Source organism: Stegodyphus dumicola, chromosome 3 (genome assembly GCF_044657685.1).
Source record: "Stegodyphus dumicola isolate Sdum_Otavi_A_Nest chromosome 3, ASM4465768v1".
Taxonomy (NCBI): Eukaryota; Metazoa; Arthropoda; class Arachnida; order Araneae; family Eresidae; genus Stegodyphus; species Stegodyphus dumicola.
This window is the reverse complement of record NC_140770.1, coordinates 209,691,579-209,708,640: the sequence shown is the minus strand read 5'-3', so window position 1 is coordinate 209,708,640 and position 17,062 is coordinate 209,691,579. Positions and strand designations below refer to the sequence as shown.

Here is a 17,062-nt window from a genome sequence, read left to right as displayed (position 1 = left end):
TTCGTTCAAATATGTTTTATTATAATTAAGACACAATAACACGCCGAACAAATACTAATTCAGAAGTCAAACAACAAAAGTTAGCGTTATATTTTCAAAATTTCACAGTACTAGTTTCGATGGTTTTACCGAACCACCATCCTCAGCTGCAAAACCGAAAAATGTTGCGGTTTTGCAGTGGCTGCAGCTTATTGAAATTTGCATTAGCTGTCGAAGCTGAAGGGGCACTAATCACGCATCGGCTGTTTTACCTTTCAACAGAAAGCAACACTTCTTAGCATCCGCATACTTTGAAGCTTACTGACAGCTGATGCGAACTGAAATTCTGCAACCATATTTCATGGCAAATTATAGCGTATCATAAAAAACATTAGTTAATTTTCCGCTATTTCTCTCAAAACCTAAAGCAGGAGTAGTCAACCTCTTTACAACTACTGTCTACTTTGTAGGAAGTAAAATTTCCTTACCGCCCACCGGATTTGCAGTAATTTAATTTAGCCTAAAGGCAAAGTAATGTTTTGAGTGGAGGCTTAGTAAAACTATTTATAGTTAAATGGGCTACGCCCTAACAAAACAAAACAAAACATTCATTTATATTTTACTTATATTTATAATATACAGAAAATTTATGTCCCGCTTAGCTAGCCGGGGCATCGGTTCCAGCGAAACTGCTTCGGCTAGGAACCCTTCAATTATAGGAAGATGAGGAATTTGTATATCGGAAAATTTATCCTAGCCTCACGCTTTGTTAAGATGTGATAATCCCATTATACGCTCTATAGTCCCAGAACTACACCTAAGAGAAATGGCAAAGCTTTTATAAATATATTGATGGAACAAGAGAGAGCGAGAGCTGCACGCAGGAAAACGGACTTTCATCATACGATGCCCAAAATCCTCTACCGCTCACCATTCAAGCCTAAATTGTCTACTACTGAGCAGGTTGACTATCCCTGACCTAAAGCCAACACGCTATAAAATTGTCTCTTTTAATAAACGTAGAAATGAAAACAAACTTGTTTTAGGAAGATATAAAAATATGCTGTATCAAATACAGTTATAAGATAAAAATGTAATTTACTATCAAAAATTGACAATTTCAGGTGTTTGCTTTTAAATCTCTTTATCTCGGAATGAGGTTTGCAAAAATTTTTCATGTTGCATTTCAGCCCATGAGAAGTTTTCATGTCATCTCTTTAACAGAATTACAAAGATTTTAAAAAATGCGAATGGAAAAAAATGGGTTTTAAAAATATTGTTTGTTAAATAAATATACTAAGAGTTTAAATTCTAATAACTGTTGAATAAAACTTTGTTATTTAAATTATTCTTGAGTAAAACATTTTTTCTTGCGGTTAAGCTAAATCTTTCATGAATTCTTTTCCGTATCATAAATCAACATAATTTGGAGAAAGTAATACTTATAAATGAGACAGCTTCCTGTTTCCTTGCATAAGCACGATCCACAGCAAAGAATGTCAACAAAATAATACGAAATACTTTTAAAATGCAATAATGCTTAACAGAAAAATAAGAGGATTTTAGCTGCTGAAAGTTTAAATGAAACACTTTGTATTCCATTGACTTAATATCTGGAAATATTTTACATTACAAAACTATACTAAATATAAACTATATTAAAATATTATAAAATTATTATGTTATAATAATTTAATTTACTTACCTTTCTCTTTAAAATTAAGTAAAAGAACACTGCTTAATACCTTTCTTTAACGTGGGCATGGTTCATTAGAGAGCTATTGGATGGGAAGTTTGAAAAATGGTGTATCGCCTCGAATTCGAATAAGAAGTGAGAGGATTGATTTCACAAGGGTTTCGTTATATATTCGTTAATGAAAACCAATTTCCATTAGAAACTCCTCCACAAAGACTTTCTGTATACAGTGATAACTCTCGAGCTCTTTCCGTTAATAGTTAGTCTGTTCATTTATAAATATTTTGTAACGTGTTATGCATAATGTTTTAAAATAGTTTTTCTGTCTTTCTGGGAGATATTTGTCATATCTTTTCAGTCGCAGAACTTTTTTCCAAATCAAACTCTCCAATGAATCCGTTACAGCTTCTTAGCAAAGAATACACTGCATCAGTAGTCTAGCTATTATGTACACTTATTAATGTTTGAACAGTGGCTCAATGTTGATGATATTCGCCCACTTTCTATTGCTAATCCTACAGGAATTTATTCAAAATTAAACAGACACTTTAGTGTAAATAAAGCGCTTATTTTGCAGCCGTCAGCTTTTAGATTTTTGTAATTTTTTCTTTGTTTTATCAGTGTAAGTGTAAAGGTAATCCGTATCAATGCATGAAAGTAAAACATTGTACTGTCACGGTCACACCAGTTGACAGAAGACTTTAAAAATTTACAAGTAGTTACAAAATAGGTTCAATTAGGCGTACGTTTTCACGCATTTCGAATTTGAATTCGCGAAAGAGTACTAAAAAGCTAGATAGCTTGTGTTAAGAGTCAACCGAATAATAAAGTGTTATGCCTATGCGAGAAGTTGCCAGGTTTCATAATAATCAGGAACTTACTTACCTTTTATAATCAGGAACTTACCTGCGAGAAGCACCCTAAATATCTGGGGATTATGCTAGACCTTCAATTCATATCACAAGAATTTTGAACACATTGTTCTGAAAATAGAAAGCGTCTAAATAGTCCTAAATACATTGCAGGTAAGGACTGGGAAGTAGATGCGACTACCCTCAGAACTACTTATTTGACACTCAATCGCCCAATACTCGAATTCGAGTTTCCAATTTATTGTTATGCCTCTGATTCCAAGCTGAAGGAATTAAAAAGTTCAGTTAAGTGCTGCCCGTATTATTACTGGGTTGAGGCATAGCTGCCCTATGGAAACAGCCTTTTTTGAGGCCGATTTACAGCTTCTTCAGACTAAAAGACTAGCTGGTCTTGTCAAATACTTTAACAAACAGTCTAGTAATGGCCAATGCAACAAAACTTCTGCGTGCCCAAATAAATGGAGAAACCGACAAAGAAAAACACCCCTTTTTTGCCTAGTTAGTTCCAAGAGCCTACTATTTTGCAATATTGAGAGCCCATTCACTACAATGATATTTAAACCCATCGGAGGGACTCTCCAGGGTTTACTTTCGCTGTAACATTTCCACTCCTATAAATAAGAAAGATTAGATTACTGACTACCTTATACAGTTCGCCTTGGAGGTAATAGACAATATTCTCAAAACTGCTTCCAAAATCTTCACAGATGGCAGCAAAATTCCTGACTATGCGGATAGCGGCATTTATATTGAGACCCCCTTCAAGTAAAAATGACATTCCGTTAACGTAATCCAGATGACTGTTCAATTTTCAGAAGAGAACTTATACCAATCAACTTATGACTCGAAGCTGTACTAACTGAAAAGAAGTTTGAAGATCTATGGATCTTATCTGATAGCCGAAGCTGACTTCAACATCTTAGTAATTGAATTTACGTAGACGATAAGACTAGTATTTCTGTCCTATAAAAACTACATCTAATTTCGCAGCATTACGATATTTATTTTCAGTGGATAGTATCTCATGGCAACGAAATGGCAGACAAACTAGCAAAGGAGGGCTGTGGTCTTTTAACTCTTTCCTCTTCCGCCCTTACCTATCTGGAATTATATTCTCTGAAAAACATCACAAATAATGTTGGAGTGGTTGGTCCCCCCCCATCTCTGGTGTCTAGGTAGCAAGCCTGGTTGGACTCTAACCCTTGAGTGTGACAGGAGCTCCCGAATTGTGCTCTCCCGTATTGCCAGTGGTCATATCTTGAACCTCTCTTTCAAGAAGAACATGAAAATATTTTCCACATGCTCCAAATGCAGAGAACATCAAGCGTCTGCCGAGCACATATTAGGCTGTTTGGGACTTTAAGAGAGGATATTTATCCCATCCCCTCCTTGTGCTCGACTTTATTAGAGTCGACGGTCTTTTGGACCTGGTCTGACTTCGTCAGAAACCGGAGGAAAAGCAACAACAACAACATTACTTGGGATAAAATTTTCTGAAGCTTGTAAATTTTCCCATGTTTTTCTGCCTGCATACATATAATACACATATACATAAACACAATGATAATATTCTGATTTTTCAAAAATTATTTGGTACATGTATCAAGACATTACTTACTTAAGGTGACAGCGCTGAGTATAATTTCTATTCCATCATTGTTTGTGTCCTCAGGCAGCTAAATTACAATACATTATATGTTCATGTTGCGTGAAAATGGAAATTTATGCAGGTATGAGAAACTTCAGAGACCAAAAATTTATCTCTGTGTGTATACTACGGACGTTATATACATATGTGAGAATGGAAATTTCTCACACCACGTAGCGCATTCATCGGGGACGATATCGTAACAGTAATCGTAATCGTGTAATTTCACGTGCATATATAAATACCAGTCAAACGGGTTTTTCCCTCTCTCTCTTGGCTGACCTCTGCTCGCACGAGTACGCGGGGCTACGTGCTTGCATATATCACACTCATGGACTGATGTCTTTCTTTTGGATGGAAAAGAAGGAGCTGCCTAAAAATTGCATAAATTAGCAGAAAATGATTGGGTGGAAAATTAATACATATTGGAAAATCATGATAATGCAACCTGCATAGAAGTAACGTGTTAATGTGTTATTTGCATCAAGAATCTGTTACCATTTTGTGTCATCAGTTTATCTCCTCGTGTGGTCACATTGTAATGAACAGAAGAATGTGTAAAAAAGACATATCTGAACGTGTGTAAAGCTCTATCTGCAATATGTATGATTAACGTAAAAATATTTCCAGTAAGCAAAGTGCAAGATGTGAACATAATTTAAAATTCGTGTTCTAACTTCAATAGACTCCCCCCCGGGGGTCGACGTAGAGAACTCTGCGAAGCTACTGGCTAGGATCTGTACCTAGGCAGTCTCGGCCACGCGGGTATAAAATTTATGAACTTGGTGGTTCTGAAGGCTCTGGGAAAGATCACTTATTGGCCGGCCTCGGAGTCTGGCACGTCCTAGCGCGGCGTGGTACTAGTAGCCCGGGGGTTTTCCCCCGGGTTCGCTGGGTAATGTCCCGCTGCGACGGGCTCGCCCAAGCGACTGGTAGGAGCATTAGACGACCGGTGCTGCCTGGTGTCTTATCCAGGTGGTGCGCTGCTCCCTTGGAGGGTAATAGTGGAGGTTGAACCTCCACGATGTGCCCAAAGGAGAAGTAGACCTGTAGTGTGATTTAGTTCACGGGGCAGGGAAGCCTAAAATTACTTACTTACTTACTAACTTCAATAGACGGCGCAGTTCTTTCGTATTATCGTTCTTCCGTCTTTCCGTATTCATGTTCTTCTATTTTGTTTCTTGTAGTTGTGTGCTATGTTAACAAATTGAATATCTAACCCAGATTGCATATCAATAATTAATTCAATAAAATGAAATTGAGCTAACAAGTTGTTCTATGAAGTCCTTTTGGGGTACCAATTTCTGTTGTATCGGATAAAGGATACGCGTGCGGACACATGGATACCACTTTTACGTCATTGTGATCATCGGTTGATTAGTTACGGACTAATTAGTATTAGTGTACAGTGAACAACGTGGTTGCGCCCAGCAGATGTGCTTTGTGTAATCGCCGTAAAGCCGTCGAAGCTCGCCACCTTTCGAAACTTATATCATCAGAGAGAATTAATTTTTAAAGTTAATTAATCTTCCAGCCACTAGGTCCGGTGACCTCTGACCTTTCCAGCCTGTTCAAAGGCCGCCGCATTCCAGCGACCCCCTGTCGACGGTGATTCCCTTTCACCGAACAAAGGAAGAAAGAAGGACTGCAGATAAGAAGTACAAATTGCTAATTACGCATCTAATTAGTGTAACTCATTGGGACCTTTAGTTTTAGCATGTACTAGTGACAAGGATCACGGCGATATAATTTTTGTAATTTACGGATGATTATTTCTGGAGTTATTAATTTCGCGTTAATTAGGACTTAGATTCTGTTTATTCAACGGTTTGTGTTTATGTGCGAGTGTTTTTATTATTATTATTATTATTATTTTATTTTTATTTTTTAAACAAGTGTCTGTATCTTAATCTGGATTACGCCGTTCCTGACAAGCACAGAAGAGGAACAGATGATGATTTAACGGCCAAGGTAGGCACTTATTGTTTTATTTCGGGATTTAATTAGTAGTGAGGTCAGCTAATTAGCAGGCACTTTCCCTTTCGAAGTGTGCCCTTTATTCTGACTTGGTCAAGGACATTTTGTTGGTATTTTGACAGCTATATTTATAAAGACAGTAAGCTACTAATTTACTGGTTCCATCACACCTAATATTTTAATTAATTAATTTTCTAATTTATTTTTAATTTCTAATTTCCATGTAGTACAATTACAATAGCGTAAAGTACAGTGTTAAAGTTACGGTAGAGACTCTAATCTTTCAATTTACAGTATTATTACTATGTTCTAGTTTTTGTAATTAAGTTTCTCAATTAAATAAAATTGCAGTTGTATGTGACGCAGCTCCTGTGATTTACTACGCTGCGTAGGTAGCAATTGATAGTTTACAACAATAATTAAGAAGTGCTGTTACGTGTCACATTTTGCTTTGATTTAAGTAATTATTTTTCTGATTAATTAAGTCTTATGTAATTATTGTTTAATATTAGTATATGTAACATTTTTAATTCTCAATGTGCTAATGTGAATTGTGTTATGTGCTTATATTTTACTCAAACTGTCTTAGCGCGGTGATATTAGTGTTGGCATACAGTGTTACATACCGATAAGTGCCTTAGTAGAGGGTTTTCTAAAGAAGTGATCTGTGTTTCTACAGTGAGTGCTAAGCCAAGTGTGTTATTAAAAGTGAAAGTTAAGCAAGAGTGATATGAAAGTGTGATAATAGTGTTATTAGTGTCTCCAGTGAGATCATACCAGTTGTTTCAATATTACTGGTATTCTCACTTTCATACTTTGCCACTGCAGTATTGTCAAAGTGTACTCAAACTGAAGAATATATGTCACTTTCCATAGCATACTCATATTGTATTATAACTGTTATATGTTTGATTAATGTACGTATCGTGCCTTCTACCTTGTAACCAGTTGGTATCCACTTCTCCCTACGTATCCCTACCACTCAGTCCTATCTCTCAGCGCTGCCCAGCATCATTTATTTGCTGCCCACATATCCTAGTGCATCACCAACAGTGCTCGTATTGCACTATTAACAGTGCACTGCCATCAGTGTACACTTCATAATGTCTATTGATGCAGCCACGCCAGCTTACCAACGTAAATTTGACGCATCTAATTACCAACCAAAACTTGACGCAACTTTAATCCTCAACTCAGAGGACTTAAGTTACGAAGAAAAGATCAACTCACTCTACGCAGAAGCTTCAGAAATTGCAGTCTCCTATAAAAGAGGCAGACACTTGCTTACATTAGAACTGAGGGAGCAATTGCTAAATATCCTGAAAGCATTCAAGGACCTAGCGGAAAGAGGCCCAACAGACATCACTCCGTCTCACACCACCAGCACAGCTACCAATACTGACTCTGTACTCAGTACAGTATTTGCACCTTCTGCCTCTGCCATCTCTAACTTGCCCTCTGCAAGTACTCCTTCTGTACCCAAAGGAGAGCACGAACCTCACACGCAAAGAACTCAAGGATCGTCTGAGTGCAGAATTCCCGCTCCCTACATTAGGGGTAAAGATCACAACACTCTGACCCATCCAAAAAGAAGGCTTGGCTGTTGATTGTGCCACCCCAGAAGACGTGGAGAAGCTTAACATAAAACTGCAAAGCACACAGGGCAAGCAACTAGTTACCACCAAACTTCCTCTTACTAGACTACCCAAAGTTGCTATACACGACATCTCACCAGACGTCTCACAGGACACGATAGAAAAGACATTAGACTCAGAACTCCATTTGAGCAATAGCACGTTTAAGGTATTGTACAGACTCAAGGACCGGGGCAATGGTGTCAAATGGGTCCTGGAATGTGCCCCCACCACCTACCACCAACTTATGCAATCAAGACGGCTATATCTCGGATGGCGAGCACACAGGATATCTGAATTCTTCAATACCCGGCGTTGCTACAGATGCCAAGAATTCGGGCACACACAGCAGAACTGCCGTAATAAGACCTACTGTGCGTACTGCTCAGGCAGTCATACAGTCAAGGACTGCAATGCCCGACAGGCAACTTGTATCAATTGTGCCGACTGGAACTACCGCAATCATGCCAGGACCCCATGCGCACACCCTGCATATGACTTCACATGCCCCACATACGGAAGATATGTCACCAGACTCAAAAGAAGCACTAAGTATGAATAATGCTCCGGCCAACTACTCTTCTTCTACAATTTCTAATACACTGCCTTCACACGGTAATGCTAATTCCTCTACTCCTTCTGGTGTCAAAAGTTCTGCCATGAATCTAGATTTTACTCCAGCTCTTGAACGTATTAATTTTATCCAGATCAATTTACAAAAATCTCCTGCTGCTACTGCACATGCTGTTGATTACGCAGTTAATGCTAAAGCCGATATATTAATTGTTCAAGAACCCTACACGAGGGATAGTAAGATTGTGGGCTTTCCACTACGCTGGTCGATATATCAACATGTAAATAAGGCAGAGCCTCCTAGAGCAGCAATCGTAATTCTTAATCCCTTATGGTCTCCACTTGTTCTCAAGACTGATCGTGACCATGTGGCTATATTACTGGAATTAATTGATATTAAAATTATCCTTTATTCCATTTATTCTCCACCAACAGCGTCATTGGAATCAGCACTTCTGTTTCTAGAATATATCCGGCAACATTACCCAGTGCCACATAATATTATAGCGGGCGATTTTAATGCCCATAGTACAATATGGGGTTATCCTCAAACAGATGTTAGAGGTCGTCTTCTAGAGGATTTTCTTAACTCAAATAACCTAGTCCTTCATAACACTATTGATGCTCCTCCGACCTTTGAACATGCTTCTACATATGGATGGCCTGATCTCACTATATCCACGCCTCCAACAGCTGTCTATGTACAAAATTGGACGGTTGATGATATCAGTGGTCTATCAGATCATAAATATATTCTCTTTCAATTAGAGCATACAACCAGTACATCTATTGTCCGTCGCTATCGGCTGCCTGGGCATAAAATTGCTGTTTTTCGTCGTCGTGTTACTGCATGTCTTCGCAAATTAGTTCCACATTTGCATCGTTGCACGACGTCAACGGAGTTGAATGAATTCACAGTCCATCTAATGACATCGATACAGGCAATTTGTAATGATCTTTTGCCGCAACGACATACAAAGAAATTGCAATCAATTACTTGGTGGAACTCTTCCTTAGGACAACAACAGCAGAAATGCAGATCTCTGAGACGGAAGCTCAAGCAATTGCGACGTCTCGGCACCTCAGACCGAGTATTAGAAGTTTACCGGCGCGAACGCGCCCGATATAAAAAAATGATTCTAGAGGCTAAGCTTCAATCTTGGCGTGATTTTTGCACCAATAATACCGAATTTTATGGTTTACATCATAAGTTAGCATCGGATAAATTATTCAAACCTGCGGTTTTGCATTTTCCTCCACCATCACAAGCCTCACCTACGATCTGCTCTACGGAGGAAATGATTTCTAACCTTCTGGATGACATTTTCCCAATGGATGATGCTTCAGCAGATACACATCTTCAAGCTGACATTCGCCGGTATACATCTCCTCCTAATAATACACCAGACCCTGACTTCACGCTTTCAGAAATCTCTTATGTAGTTAATCATCTTCCAAAGAAGAAAGCACCTGGATTGGATGGTGTGGATTATGGCATTATTAAAGTTATTATCCTATCTAATTTATCCTTCTTCCGTGACTTCTTTAACAAGATTTTCCGCACTGGTACGTTTCCACCTGAATTTAAGGTTGGTCAAGTTATTTTCTTTTTGAAGAACAGGGATGCCCGTCTCTCAACATCATATCGTCCTATTTGCCTTTTGTCTGCTATGGGCAAGGTGTTTGAACGGCTAATAGTACAACGCCTTAAACATCATCTTCATAACACCAATTTTCTTTCCGATCGACAGTACGGTTTTCGTGCTGGTAAGATCACATTACATGCTCTGAAGGGTGTTACCGATGCCATATATACGAATAAACTGGCTGGCTACCACATGGCCTTTATCAGTGTCGACTTGAAGTGCGCCTTCGATACCTTGTGGTGGCTGGCCATTATTCAAGCCTTGCAACAAGCCAAGTGCCCTGTTAATCTCTTCCAGACCTTCAGCAATTATTTGTCGGAACGCTCTCTTATTTTTGTCCATAATAATGGTCAAGTCCATCGTTTGCAGAATCGAGGTTGTCCACAGGGCTCCTGTGCGGGCCCTGACTTATGGACCCTCACTTTCAATCAAATTCTAGCTGCACAATGGCCTGCACATACTTCTACTAATGCCTATGCCGACGATGTCGCTTTTATTGTCCGTGGCAAAACAAGAGAAGAGCTTCAACGTCATGCTCAAGAAACGTGCAACCTTTTTTCTACACTATGTCTAAATATAAATCTACAGATTTCTGAAGATAAATCTTTTATACTCCTGATCCCGAAAAAGGGTGGATCTCTGGCACGTCGACCCCGCATCGAAATTAATAATAAAAGAATAAAAATTGTTCGTCAGTTAAAATACCTTGGCATCGTCTTTGACGATAAATTGAACTGGGCTCAACATTAAAAAGAAAACTTATAACATAGCATATAGGCTCCAACAGATGAGTGGTTTTCAGTGGGGGCTTAACCCCCATATACAGAAACTTCTGTACCAAACGGTTATTGTCCCATTGTGACTTATGGGGCAGCTGTATGGAGTCAACCAATGCAGGGCCGTGAAGTAAGGTCTCTCCAATCAATCCAACGTTCTTTTCTTCTCAATATATCTAAAGCCTTTCGAACGACTTCAACTAGTACCCTACAATTAATAACTGGTCTTCTGCCTCTCCATCTCCGAACGGAACAGGAGGGAGCACGACAACTACTTAAATTGCTAAATCAACAGGTCACCTTCTATGGCGAACATTATTCTCCTGAAGATTATGAACGACCCTACAATCGACTACGTCTCCATCCAGCTGCTTATGGACTTGGTGTTCATGTAACATTACGTGAATCTACTCAACTGCCTGATGGTGATTATTACATTTACACTGATGGGTCAAAAATAGAAGATAATACTGGTTATGCTTTTGCAGTTTTTCACCAGGGCACTTTATTGCATCAATGGAAAGCACATCTCCATGGACATAACATCGCGTTCAGGGAGAGGCCTTTGCCATCGTCAATGCCACTAAATATATTCTGGAACATCAAATATTGAACTGCTGCATTGTAACGGACAGTCAGTCGGTCTTGGCTGCTGCAATGAATCCTGTGCATCCATCAATAATAATTTCGCAACTTCAAGAACTACTTCGATTAGGTGCTCACCTTAATATTCAAATTTTTGGACACGTGCTCATATGGGCACAATTGGAAATGAACTTGCTGATGAATTAGCTAAGCAAGCGGCCATGAACGATGATGCTATTAATTTTCCTTTAGCTTGGCCCATATCATATTTTCTTCGGAAACTGCACCTACAGTCAGTTATGCAATGGCAGGTCCTCTGGGATGCAGAGGATACTGGCCGCAGAGCGCATTATCACCTGGGCTATGTTGATGAGACTCGTCTTCTTGCCAATACACAATTGGTAAGATATGTCACAGGTCACGGGCCTTTTCCCGTATATTTTGCCCGCTTTAACATCACATCAACTGATCAATGTGTTTGTGGCCAGGCGGGTACGCCCGAGCATTATGTATCCTCTTGTGAACTTACACGAGAACTGCATATCCCTTTTCCTGCTCAACATCAGCAGGCTTTTAGTAAGTTTTTAATCAAACATCGACATCTTGTTCGGAAACTGACTGCCATCATGTCAAAATTTATGCATCTTGGTACCGACTTATGTCAACCTGTCTAATTACTTGCTGTTCTACACCTTTTATATTATATGTCAAATTGTTTCATTTACTGCATTTATCAATTAATTTAGCTGTATTGTTACCATATCCTTTGCATTTTGAATTAGTATGTTGTCATTTATTTTCTAGTGTTGTTTCAATACTGTTAGTAATACGAATTATGCTTCACTATGTAACACAATTTATCTGTGATTTCTATTACTTGCACATATAATTTACTGCATACTGAATTTGCAGTTTCTTCTATATTGCATTTGTACTCATATTTATATCATTTGTATTAGTTAAGTACTGGTTCATCATAAATGCATCTGTTCTGTACTGAATTTGTGTTGCATTTATCTTCAATAATTTGTGTTGCATTTATCTTCAATAATTAGTGTTGCATTTATATTTAATAGCATATTATAATAGCATATTTAATAGCATATAGAATTATATTGCACTCATATTCAAATACTGCATTTGTACTCATATTTATATCATCTGTATTAGTTAAGTAATGGTTCATAATATATGCATCTGTTCTGTACTGAATTTGTGTTGCATTCATATTTAATAGTATTTGTATTTCTTATGTGCTGATTTATATGGATTGCATTGTCACATACTGAATTAGTAATGCATTTGTCGTGTCCTGTCCTTATCCTCATATTATATTATTCATTTTTATAATGTGCTGATTCATCCTGATTGCATATATTATGCACTGACTTTGTATTGTCTATTATATACTGAATCTGTATATATTTCTATTCACAGTATTTGTTATGTGCTGAATTCTATTGATCACATTGTTATATACTGTATTTGTACTGCATTTGTAGTGTACTACAAATTGTTATATACTGTATTTATATACTGTACTACAAATTGTTATATACTCACATTGTTATATACTGTATTTGTACTACCTTATCTTTCTATTTATATTATTCATACTAGATATGTGCTGATTCGTCTTGGTTTCATTTATTACATACTGAATTGTATTACCTCTCATATACTAAATTTGTATCGCATCTGCGCTGAATTTACATTACCTGTTATATATTGCATTTATATGAGTTCATCTTAATTAGATTAATTATGCACTGAATTTGTATCACTTATTATATTTGTATTACTTGTTCTATACTGAATTTATAATGCATTTGTATTTATTTTATTCGTGTTTGTTCTGTGCTGTTTTATCTTGATTGCATTTCTACGGCATTGAATTTGATTTACCTGTTATCTATTGAATATTGTCATTTGTAGTGTACTATTTATATTTATATTATTCGTATTGGTTAGGTGCTGATCCATTCTGATTCTATTTATTACGCATTGACTTTGTATCACCTGATTTATACTGACTTTTTATATTATTATTATTTATTTTTTTGTATCGTATCGGTTATGTGCTGATTAATATTAACTGCATTGTCATATACTGAATTGTTCTATACTGAATTGGTAACGCATTTATAGTGTACTGCCCTTATACTTACTCATATTTCTATTACTCACATGCACTCATATCTTTGATTTGTATTTGTAATGTACCCATGGCATTACTTTATCCTCCCTAATGTACTCTTGGCCTATTTAATATATTTAATTTTGATTCAGATTTAGTATTATTGGGATGTCATTAACCAGTAATAGGCCTATTCTGTCTTATCGTGATGCCCTTAACTTATAACACGCCTTCTGTGTTCTGTACTCATTTTCCTGTAACTTGCTTTATCTTGCAATCTTGTAATCTTTACCTCTTATTGTTAAATTTGTACAATCCTTGATATATTATTAATGTACTTAATTGTATGTCTCTTTGCCCTTGTTTGGCCATGTAAATATTTCTTTTATAAATCTGACGCCTGGGCGACGGGGTGTGGGTCCCCTATGGGCCTTTGGTTCGTTGAACTGCCCTGGGTGGATCTGGCGTTGGGCTTGGTCTCTCTGTGCGCGGCTCTCGTGTGGCCTCTTTGGCTGCTCTAGATCTTGGTGGTCGCGGTGCTGAACTGATTCACCCTATGGTAAAGGTACAGTGCTCGCGTCTTCCGTCAATGGAATGGAATGGAAGTCCTTTTGGCATGTTTATGGGTAAGTAAAGTATTTTATTACTTGTTGAATGCACTAACCATATAGATTTTAGGCACCCAAATATTGGGCACGTGTAAATTTATTGAGTGCTTGTAAGTATCTAGTTAAGATAGATTGTCACACTACAACACCACAACATGCAGAAGAATCACTCCAAATGCATTCATACAGTGCAGTTTTAGTTAAAGATATATGCATTATGATACGAACAAACTTTTTTTTAACCAAGGAATACTAAGAATCCTTTTCAGCTACATTAAATGTAGTAATAACAATAAAATGTTGAAAATGTGCTTTAGCCCTAGAGAGATCCACCCTACAAAATCATAAAAAAATACTGCGAATGTGATTAAGAGCTATTTTGTATACTAATTCAGAAGACAAACAACAAAAATCAGCGTTATATTTACAAAATTTCCACAGGACTAGTTTCGATGGTTTTACCGAACCACCATCCTCAGCTGCAAAACCGCAAATGATTTGCAAATCCGCAAAAGGCATTTGCGGTTTTGCAGCTGAGGATGGTGGTTCGGTAAAACCATCGAAACTAGTCCTGTGGAAATTTTGTAAATATAGCGCTGATTTTTGTTGTTTGTCTTCTGAATTAGTATTTATTCGGCGTGTTATTGTGTCTTAGCTATTTTGTATGTTACGTTTCATTAATACACAAATTTTAATGCATATACATAAATGAAAATGGTGAAAACTTGAACTTTAGGTTTCACAATCAAGTGAATCATGTTTTGTTCTAACCTTGAAACATTAAATGGTGCAACATTGAACTGAACAGTGTATTTAAAAGAAAAGATTGAAAATCAAAATTTTAAGTGTTTCAATTCAAACTACCAGCAGACATGTTTATTCTGAAATTTGCACAGCATGGATGTATTTTTATTTTGGTCGGATACATGTGATTAAGTACGCTATTTTGAGACTGCAATATTCAATATTCATACAAAGAAATTCAAGGCTTGAAGAATTACTGTCAAGTAGAAAGCCAATTAAGAACACATTTGGAAATTGAACTGTTTTAAATTTATATGTAAATAATGAGGGTGCTGGAACAAAGCTCATAATTATTCCGAGAGGCGGTTATATATATATGATCTCAAAGCAACGCTGCTGCAATATAGGAACCAGAAAGTATCTGGCATTGTTAGAAAAAGAGAGTATTGCAGATATTTAAAATTTTTTAGCAAAATGATAATACTCAAATTTCACGCAAGTGTTGCCCATTTTTACACTCGCGAATATTATGGACTTCTCGATGGGTAGGGGCAATATTCAAATGAAAATCCCACTTGGACTTTTCATTTTGGAATCTCGAGTTCAAAGCGTTGCCCTTTACAATTGCATGCAGTACGAATATCACAAAATGCTTTGATTTCGGATTGCAAAAAAATGGTGTAAAAGCAATTTCATGTTGTGTTTTTGAACATACAAGAATTGTTTCGTTTAACAAATATTTTCCTCTTCTGCTTCAAGGAAAACTGGAAAACAATGCTTATTTTCTGGCAATTATAAAATAAACACGCAATAAAATCCATTCAGTTAGAGAATCGTAGAAGGAAATGAATAATACAATTATCATTAAGACAGTGAGAAGTAAATAGCAGTAAATATGGAAACGAATACTTTTTATCGAGATCAACACAATTGTTTAAAGTTTAGATGTTGAAGTTTACGGTCATTAAGATGTTTTTCAAAGAGCATAGGATTTAAAGATTCTTATGTGGGAAAACTTAATAAGCGAGTGGATAATTAGAGAATACCTAGCAACACTAGCAAAAGAGATAGCATATAAAGACCAAGACTGACGGATTGGGGCATGAAAAATCAATTATGCATTTGTTAAACTCATCTTCCCCTTAAGAGCTTTGGAAGATCCTTCATATTATGACGTGTCTTCTAAGTGTAATTGGAAGTACATTCAACTAACATTCAAGAGGTCTGGAGTTTTAATCCTGAGAAAGGTTTAGCTAATTGGTTCACCTTTCCTGCTCCAAATAACTCTAAATAGGTATACAGTAGCACCCGAACAACACTAGAATTTGACGACTGGGTCCCTAAAACCTAAAATGAATTTTACTTTTGGACTGAAAATTAAAAATGTTGTAATGTGGAAATTGCCTGCTGATATCCAAGTCAGTCTTTAGTAATATCCAGTGGGAAAATTCGGATTTGAAACTTTCTTCGCTTTGAGTTCAACTTTATTCTGGACTACGAAATCTTCCCTGCTGCTGGCTTGCTGTCCTGCAAACATCTTGCCGCTTAACACTCTCTCGGCATCGATCGTATTGTCGTAATGTCTAGAATAAATAAATCTGTGACGAAGATGGGCGTCCGAAGATGGCACCCATTATGATGTGTAATTCATTTTAAAATTGTGTTTCTGAAGAATAAAGCAAATTGTGTTTAATTGACCTTACTGAAATTTTGCATTTACACATCTGCACCCCATCGTCATCATCTACAACATAGGCCGAGATTGAAAATATTAGAATTTTTCTTCTAAGTCATTACAGACACACATACACAAAATATAAAATACTAGTTGACAACAGATCTTCAAATTCATAAATTTTAATTAAATACATCCCCGCTTTGCATCATTCTGCGTTTCTTTGCCGCATAATAGCTATTAAGAAGCAACTTAAACCGAAGCCTCCTCTTGGTGAGCTTCCATGTTGAATAACTGCGCGCATTTTTCCCTCAGCTTTCTTCTCGTTATTTTGTTCGACGCTAATTTGCTCGCTTAGCTTTTGCCAACTATCGCTTAACTATCGCTTAGCTGTTCGCTTAGCTTCTGCCATTGTTCTAAAAATATCATCTATATAAATCTGAGGTGTGCATAACAAATTTGCACATTATGATATGAAATGAAAAAGATGATGATGTAAATGAAATTATTTT

General features: G+C 37.0%; 1 protein-coding gene across 3 annotated transcripts in view; it reads right to left on the bottom strand.

The window, feature by feature from the left end:
- The window catches only part of LOC118192958 (major facilitator superfamily domain-containing protein 6-like), a 39,155-nt gene extending 37,046 nt beyond the window's left edge, over nt 1-2,109 (bottom strand). Inside the window, exon 1 of one of the 3 annotated variants that reach the window (XM_035363985.2) lies at nt 1,685-2,109. The gene's annotated coding sequence lies outside the window, so the exon portion shown is untranslated. The remainder of the gene's footprint in view (nt 1-1,684) is intronic. The other 2 variants (XM_035363983.2, XM_035363982.2) reach the window with 2 other exon arrangements.
- Between the last annotated feature and the right edge of the window lie 14,953 nt (nt 2,110-17,062).